At 36.9% G+C, this 9,645-nt stretch overlaps 1 pseudogene; it reads left to right on the top strand.

Moving 5' to 3' along the window:
- Positions 1–6,121: 6,121 nt before the first annotated feature.
- On the top strand, positions 6,122–8,660 carry LOC126952367 (suppressor of cytokine signaling 5-like; annotated as a pseudogene).
- The last annotated feature ends 985 nt before the right edge of the window (positions 8,661–9,645 follow it).

Below are 9,645 nucleotides of genomic sequence, written 5' to 3'. Positions count from 1 at the left end.
TAAAACACTTCCATGAATAAAATTTCAATATTTCAAAAAAAAGAAAAAGATAATCTGAAAAAAAGATGTTTATATCAATTATTCTTATCTATTAATTTGTAAACTCAGTGCAATCCAATATAAATTATATTTGAATATTTGAGAAAATTAGTATTCTACAATACATGAGGGAATAATAAGGGAGCATGAATAGATACCAGACTTCAAAAGAAGATTAAATGTTGAGATTTGCCCTCCCAAATATTAAGCCACACTTTGCAACAGACCACTGCATCAATGGTGCAGAATAGAGAATTGAGAGAAGACTCTTAATTTATTGTACAGTTGGTAGTTCAAATTAATAGGGAGAAACAGATTGTTTAGAAAATGAAATTTGAAAAATGGGTTCATTATATAGAGAAAAAGAAAATTTTATTTCTACCTACCACAACACATAATGTGGATTCCAGATAGATTAAACACTTAAGGTTGAAGATAAAACTAAATGTTTAACAGAACAAAAAATAGAGAGTATCTGTGTAATCTAAGGGAAGGAAAATGTTCTCAAAACTTCAAAAGCCTATACCATAAAACAAAAAGAATAAAATAATGTGATTACATAAAAAAATAAGGAATTCTGGTTAATGAAGATTTCCATGAAGAAGTAGGTTGATATGTAAATATGGAAAATATTTTTTTCGATGTCTAAAACTGACAGGACTAATCTCTAGAATAAAATAAAAATGTCTTTGCATTAACTGGAAAAATACAGGATCTTCAAATGAAAATGGGCAAAGATGTGAACAGTCCATTTACAGAAGATTATCGAATATATGAAGCTATACCCTGACTGACTAGTAAAAGGATAAATGCAGTTGAAAACAACAATCAGATCCATTTGACTTAATTACCAATGATAAGTTGAGTCATGTTGATATTATGTATTCTCTAACATGACATAATAAGAAGAGAATCTTGTCTCTATTATATACTTCTCGAATCTGAAACCAAGGTCTAATAAGGAAAAACACGTCAGAGAAGCCTAAATTAAGGCCATTTTACAAAATAAAGACCTGTTCAGCAGTCTTCAAAAGTCTCAAAGTCATGAAAAACAAGGAATGACTGAGAAATTATCACAGATAGGAGGAAGCTAACGAGATACAATAACTAACTGCAATGTAATATTCCAAAGTGAATCTTGCAATAGAAAAAGGACCTACAAGGAGAAATGTGAGATCTAAATAAAATCTGTAGTTTACTTAATAGTATTGGGCTGATGTTGATCCCTTAGTTTTGGCAAATGTATCATGGCTATGTTAACGTTAAGGATGCTGGATGAAGGGTACATAGAAACTTTCTGTACTGTCTTCACAACTTTCATGTAAATCTAAAATAATTTCAAAATATAAAAGATTTTTAAAAATAAAAAAATCAATATCCCTTTACATTTCTAAGGCTGATAAACTTAGATCACTGGAAAATGTGAAGTATTGGAGAAGTTGTGCAAATACAGAAACTCTTACGCATTAGTAATGGCACTGTAGACTACTGCAGATATTCTGGAGATAATATGTTATATGCCATGAGCCAACAATTTCTCTCCTGAATATTTACATCAAAGAAATTCTCAGGCCAAAATGAGACGTATGTGATATGCATGTATATCACAATATATCCGTAATTTTGTAGCGGTGAGTGCCCATTATGGAAAACTGAATATACAAAATACAATGGATTCACATCAAGGAATATCATGTAGTGTTAGAAGTAGTAGATAAATTGCACAGAAAGCAACATGGAGGGCTGTTGAAAATATAGTGCTCAATGAAAGTAGACAAGAAATGAGATATACTGTAATTTATACTACATTTATAATACAGCACACAAAATACTACAAATTGTACAAGAACATATACAATTCAAATTTTACACACTTAAACATATTGGAATGGTTGCCATCCTGCTAAACACATTGGAATGGAAAAGAACTCAAGATTAGGGAATAGGTATTCATGCCAATCAAGTGATAAATTGACCTTGAGCAAACCAATGGGCCACAAAATAAGTAGTATGACTTACTCAACTTGCTATACCAAAAACTTTTTTAAAGTAGCCAAATCTAGGATAGTATGCTCAGATTACTTAGCAAATATCCTTGGCTTTATTTAGTTTTGTTTTCATTTTAAAGAATCTGAAACTGGATACCAGAGAATCTACCACAGATTCAGTTTTCCAAGGAAAGATGACCTCAGACTCTATTCAAAGGGCTCATACTTGACAATATCACCTTGACCTTACACCTAAAGTTTGATGGATAAGTTTGGTATTAGATTAAAATATGTATTTTAAGTTAAAATTGTGAATTATATATGTATTTTTTAATGAACCCCAATTTTACCTGTATATTTCAATGGACTAAATAGGCTAAATTATAAAATAGATTTAGTGCTACCCGACTGCATGCTAGAAGAAATCTGCTTCAGATTAGAAGTTTATTTTTGTCCTAATCAGTATTTAGTTTCCCCCACACCCATAGCAATTAACAGTTTAATTATTTTTTCTTTTTTTTTTTTTTTTCTTTTTTTTGAGAAAGAGTCTCACTCTGTTTTCCAGAGTGCGATGGAGTTGCTGTGGTGCAATCTCAGCTCACTGCAACTTCTACCTCCCGGGTTCAAGCAATTCTCATGCCTCAGCCTCCCAAGTACCTGGGACAACAGGCGTGAGCCACCGCGCCCAGCCTAAAATTTCTTCTAAGGAGGGTCTTAGAATATAAATAATAAGGTCATGTCCTCAGAATAGGGAAAGACACCATTCTTCTTTCTGTTGGCTCTGATAACAGGACTAGTATACATTTTTACCACAAACAGAATCTGGTCGAATAATGGCTTCATGAATTAATATATTCCTATATCAATGCAAACATTTTTAACTTACCCAATGGCAAAGACATTTTTAAATTAGCAAATGATTCCAGGTTTATTTATTCAAAGAAAATACAACTAGTGAACATTTTAGTTTATCTTCATTGTGTTTTCCATTAGGGAATAGGCACCATTTAGCTATAGCATATCTGGTAGTTAATCCCTTCCCAAGGTATTTATTACTGTTCTGTGGAAAGACATAAATTATAAATCAAAAATTCATCTGAACATAATTCTATCATTATCTTGAAGTCAACATGAAAGAGATGCTAATCGAATTTGTTTAAATACTGACAAGTTAACTGCATTTTAAAATTGTTTATTTATGCCATATAGGATTCTAATCTGTGTAATATTAGACTTTTTTGTTTTTATTATTTTGCCTAATTTTTAAAACCTGAATTGCTTCTTTATAAGCATTTCATTTGCACAGGTTACCATTTTGGTAGTTCAACAATAATTAATGGTTAACATAATTAACCTAAATGCATATGATTATAGGATTTTCACCCTATAATTACGTTGCCTAATTAAGAAATTATGATGCAGAATAAAATGATTATGAAAGGTGATGACTTTAAATAAAATCTATCCTAAAGTATTCTTTGTTTACTTAGTAAGGCATGTGATTAGCAAAATTACATAGTACTCTGCTCTTCCTAGTTAGGTATTTTTGAAGGAAAGCAAATAACATGCATTCAGCACTGATTTTTCCCTTCCAAAGTTGGGAAGAACCCACTCCCCCCTAGAAAATGGAAGGGAATCAATCTTATTCTCAACTGTTTCACAAGAAAGTACAAATGGGAAAGAACAAGACTACTCGCCAGAAAGTAACATTGAAGTTTTGGTAAACTTGTACTTACTTTTTCTCTTTTGATTCCAGGAGTCAATATGTGACTAAGGCTCCTAGAATTAAATTCTAAATCACATTATTGAGTGTGAAGAACAGAGAATAATTTGCTATTAATAATTTACCTTCACTCCTGTATAAGGAGTCTCTCAGCTCCTGACTGCTTCCCTACCTCAGGCAACATCAGCACAGTGTGGTCACAAGTGAGGTCATGACCACACCCCCCTACCCAGCCTGCACTTCCACATGGAGGCCTATACAGAGGCCTATTTCTCTTGCAGAAAAGCTTACCGGGCTTACATTTATTTGACAGTAATGTTCAATGTCACCAGTTTGTTTGAGAATCCAGTAAGAAGGTATTTATAAAGTACTTTGGAGCTGTAAAAGGTTATAAAACCTAAGGGTTTTTGTTGTTTTCATTACAGTCCACAGCTGCCATATGATGAGATTAACTGCATTTTCAATCCACCCTCTCTTCCAAACTATGGACATTTTCACAAATGTTTGCTGTGTTGAAAAGTCCCTCCTCCCCCAAATACCCCACCTAGAGAATTTACATATTCCCTCCTTTGTGCTATCATAACACATTGTACATTTCTCATTATGCATTAGCCTGTTGTGGAGATGTGGGTCTTCTTCACTAGGTTGAGGGCAGAGGTCACATATTACATTTCTCTTCCCTGGTACCTATTAAAGTGCCTCTTATATAGTGAGTATCCAATTTATGTTTGTTTAGTATATAAATTAATTAATAAATAATAAATTATGATATTCTTGGATGGCAGAGCAACATTCTATATCCAACCTATTAGCAAATTTACAACCAGAGTTATCCAAAAGTCATAAAAATAATGAGAATGTAAGATTTAAACTCTACACCTAAACAAAATGTATTCCTGCTACACAAAAGAAACTTGTTGACCTTAGGAAAAACAATTTATTGAAATTTCAAGTAAACTAAATTTCCATGACCATAGTACAAAATCTAGCCACAGCTTCTAAATAAAATTACAAATAAAAGACTTCATAGGAAATAGACACACACACACACACACACACACGCATGCACACCATGCACATCAGTTTTATTTTACCTTTTAATGAAATTAATAAAAGATGTTGTTACCATATTTATTCTTTCCAGCACCTCTAATCTTGAATAATCTACAGTGGCACAGAAAGTATTTTGGGACACACATGAATGTAATCATTACGATGTTAATGTATCACAGTTGTTACAGATCCAAAGCATCTGAGGTTTGTGGAAATTGTTAAGTAGGAGTCAGATGATTAACCGACAGGAGGCAAGCCCAGCTTGGGGAGCCATTGAAATCATCTATAGTCACTTTAAAAAAATTTTTTTTAAAACTCAGTCCTTGAGACCTAATTCTCATAATGCCAACATAATTTAGTTCAATTCACTGGGGGAGAATCCTTTTTCTAATCTCTTTAATTCTAGTATATTTCTTTCAAAATTTCTACAACATAAATAGCTCATCTTGCATTAACTGAAGGAAACCATCTTCAAAACAGAACTTCCTTTGGTAAGTGCATTTTCCAATTTTTCCAAAATTTGGATGCCATTTGCAGTTAATCAAAACCTTTGCATCTTGTTCCTTCATTAGCATGTTCAGAAAAATAAATGCTATAGGCAGACGTTATGACTTAGTGATGCTGTCTAAATGCTCAGTTCTCAAAGGCATTCTGCATTGCAACCACTGTTGCTCTCCAGCGGCAAAGCCCCAGAATGTTGACTTAGGGAAAACAGCCCATGAAACCTGTGAATAGCTATCTTTGACTTTTGGCAAAATCAGCGTTAAAAGACTAATAAATAAATAGAAACAATCTAAACATTCCCTTGTTTGAATAGTTACACATGTAAATGTTGTTAGTCTTTGGTGAAATTGCCAAATCAAACTTTGCTTTATTAACTAATTTAGGGTTTTTTATCCAAAACGACTCCCCTGGGGAGTATAAAAGATAATTTTCCATTCAGCAGATAATCTGTAATCTGGTACAAGTTGGGAGGAGAGGAGACGTGGTCTGATAAACTGTCCTTCCAGTTGGTTTGCAGAAATAACTGTTAACAGGGGAGGGAAAGGGGAAGCCAGGGAAGAGCTGGAGGCGGTCGGGGAACGGGGTGGGGACTGGTGGGAGCATTTGGCGGAGGTGGAGTCCCCGGGCTCCATCCAGAGGAAGTGAGGCTGGTGAGGCTGGTGAAGCTGCGTTCGCTGGGCAGTCGGAGGGGACGGGAAGCACCAGAGGGCTAGGGGACTCGCCCTGCTGGTAACTGCGCCATCCGGACCAGCCCTGCCTGGCCGCAGGTGCCCTGGATGAGGCTGCCTGCGCGCCCCGAATGACTTTATAATAGATGGATAAAGTGGGAAAAATGTGGAATAACTTCACCTACAGGTGTCAGAATCTCTTCGTCATGAGGGAGGAAGCCGTAGTGAAAATGTGGACATGAACTCCAACAGATGTTTGTCTGTCAAAGAGAAAAACATCAGCATAGAGACTCAACTCCTCAGCAACAAAGCAGTCCCTTAAGAGAAAATGTTGCCTTGCAACTGGGATTAAGCCCTTCAAAGAATTCTTCAAGGAGAAATCAAAATTGTGCCACTGAAATCCCTCAAACTGTTGAAATAAGCCTTGAAAAGGATAATGAGTCTGGCGTTACCCCAGGAAAAAGGCTTGCCCGAAGAGATTCCTACTCTGGACATGCTCCATGGGGTGGAAAGAAAAAACGTTCCTGTTCTACGAAGGCCCAGAGTTCATTGGAAACTAGTTCAACCATTATGGAAAACAGTATGGCGATTCCTCAAGGATCTAGAACTACAAGTACCATATGACCCAGCCATCCCATTACTGGGTATATACCCAAAGGATTATAAATCATGCTGCTATAAAGACACATGCACACGTATGTTCATTGAGGCACTGTTCACAATAGCAAAGACTTGGAATCAACCCAAATGTCCATCAGTGACAGACTGGATTAAGAAAATGTGGCACATATACACCATGGAATATTATGCAGCCATAAAAAAGGATGAGTTCGTGTCCTTTGTAGGGACATGGATGCAGCTGGAAACCATCATTCTCAGCAAACTATGGCAAGAACCGAAAACCAAACACCACATGTTCTCACTCATAGGTGGGAATTGAACAATCAGATCACTCAGACTCTGGAAGGGGAACATCACACACTGGGGCCTATTATGGGGAGGGGTTAGGGGGGAGGGATGGCATTGGGAGTTATACCTGACCTAAATGACGAGTTGATGGGTGCTGACGAGTTGATGGGTGCAGCACAGCAACATGGCACAAGTATACATATGTAACAAACCTGCACGTTATGCACATGTACCCTAGAACTTAAGGTATAATAATTAAAAAATTAATTAAAAAAAAAAGTTTGGTGGAACTCGAAGTGGACTTCAAAGTAGAAAGAGGCGCTACGGCGTAAGTTCTGTACACAACATGGACGGTACTTCCAGCAAAACTGTAGGAAGTCGCCCTCTGAGAGAGAGGTTGCAGGATACTGTGGGCTTGTGTTTTCCCATGAGAGCTTACGGCAAGCACTCAAAGCCTTTCCTTTCCAATAAAAAGAAAAATTCAGGCCAGGCGTGGTGGCTCACGCCTGTAATCTCAGGCTTGATCACTTGCAGTGGGTGGATCACTTGAGGTTGGGAGTGCGAGACCAACTTGGCCAACATGGTGAAACCACGTTTCTATGGTGAAACCCCTGTCTCTACTAAAAATAGAAAAATTAGCAGGGCGTGGTGGCACATGCCTGTAATACCAGCTACTCGGGAGGCTGAGGCAGGAAAAACGCTTAAACCCACGAGGCGGAGGTTGCAGTGGGCCGAGATCGCGCCATTGCACTCCAGCCTGGCCAACAAGAGCGAAATTCTGTCTCAAAAAAGAAAAAAAAAAATCATCTTTCTGAATTAATGCTTGAGAAATGCCCCTTTCCTGTTGACTCAGATTTAGCCCCAAAATGGCATTTGATTAAACAGCATACAGTTCCTACATTCAACATTTTTTGATACATTTGATCCATCTTTGGTTTCTAGAAGATGAAGATAGGCTTAGAGAGAGAAGGCGGCTTAATACTGAAGAAGAAGTTGATCCCCTCGCAATGCACAAATACATACATTTGAAGCTACCGCACAGGTAAATAATCCATCGTGTAAACTGGGACCAAAGTTAGCTCCTGGAATGACTGAAATAACTGGGGATAGTTCTGCAATTTCACAAGCTAATTGTAACTCGGAAGAGGATACAACCAACCTGTGTTTGCAGTCACGGAAGCAGAAGAACCGTTAGGTATCTGGAGACAGCCATGCTCGTGTTAGCAGACAAGGAACTTGGAAAGTCCGCACACAGATTGATTACATACACTGTCTTGTGCCTGATTTGCTTCAAATTACGGGGAATCCCTACTATTGGGGAGTAATGGACCGTTATGAAGCAGAAGGCCTTCTTGAAGTGAAACCTGAGGCCTGAAAGCACGTTTTTGCTCAAGGACTCTGCGCAAGAGGACTACCTTTTCTCTGAGCTTAGCGGTGGCGACGGATCCCCGCATACCCAAATTGAGCAGTGAAATCACAACTTTAGTTCTGATGCCCATGATTCGTGTGTACTTCACTCCTCCACTGTAACGGGACTTTTAGAACACTATAAAGATCCCAGTTCGTGCATGTTTTTTGAACCATTGCTTACTATATCTCAATGGGACTTTTAGCCTGAAGTATATCCGTGGCGCGGTAATCGGCAGGTGCACTAAGTATGATGGAATTGATGGGCTCCCTTTACCCTCAACGTTACAGGATTTTTTAAAAGAGTATCGTTATAAAGAAAAAGTTAGAGTTCGCTGGTTAGAATGAGAACCACTCAAGGCAAAGTAAACTCTCCTTTCCCAAAGGGTGTACACTAGGTCCGCTTTCATGTGCATCAGACGGTACACCTATAGAAAGCACACATAGCAGTGCTAAGATTTTTCATACAGTATGTTAGCGTAGTGTTAGCATCTGTCAAATGCGACCTGCTGTTACTTATTCAGAAGAACATGGTGCCTATTGGAACAACAGAAGATAGAGCTACAGATGTTCAGTAAGACTGCAAGAACATTTCGCTGATTTATCTAACAGTTTGGTTTTTAACGGTTGTAGTATTTGAGCGAGACACCTCTGGGGCATTTGCTAGGAAGAATTCTGTATCTTACTGAAGAACAAATCATTAATATTGGATGAGTATTTCAACAGTGTGACTAATGTTTGAAATTATTTTTTCTGAGAGTTTTTCTTTGAACTTCCAAAAGTAATGATGTTTGTAGTTACTATAAATCAAGCTTTGGAAGTCAAAAAAAAAAGAATGTTTTCCTTTTAGAAAAAAAAAATGCAATTTTCTGTCCACAAGGGCATAGTGCAGTTCACTTACGTGTTGACATAGTTTATATTCAGGCTCCTTTTCTCTTCTGCAAAAGGTACTGTTAGGTAATACAGATTTTCTAAGTCACTCATAAATTTCAGACTTACAATGTTAGTAGTAGAATTTTATTGAAAGGCCCTAGGTATTAATTTTTTAAATGAGTGCTTTAACTTAAAACAGGTATTTGAAATAACTGCTGCAATGTAGTCTTGCATGTGATTATTTTTCAAAGTTGATGTGCAGTCTAATTTTTGTCACATAACAGTTGGATCTTTTCCTATGCCCAGGATGATTTTGTGAACCATGAAGTACATGAGATTAGAAGATGCCCAAACAAGTCAGATAATAGTAACTACAGTAGTTGCTGATGTTGATATTATTGTTGAACTGTAATTAATAATTCAGATGGCAGCATTTATCTCTTTTTTTATAAATGCTCATAGCTGAATTGCTTAAGTATAA

This window comes from Macaca thibetana, chromosome 4 (genome assembly GCF_024542745.1).
Source record: "Macaca thibetana thibetana isolate TM-01 chromosome 4, ASM2454274v1, whole genome shotgun sequence".
In the NCBI taxonomy this organism is placed as follows: domain Eukaryota; kingdom Metazoa; phylum Chordata; class Mammalia; order Primates; family Cercopithecidae; genus Macaca; species Macaca thibetana.
This window is presented reverse-complemented; position numbering and strand designations above follow the sequence as displayed.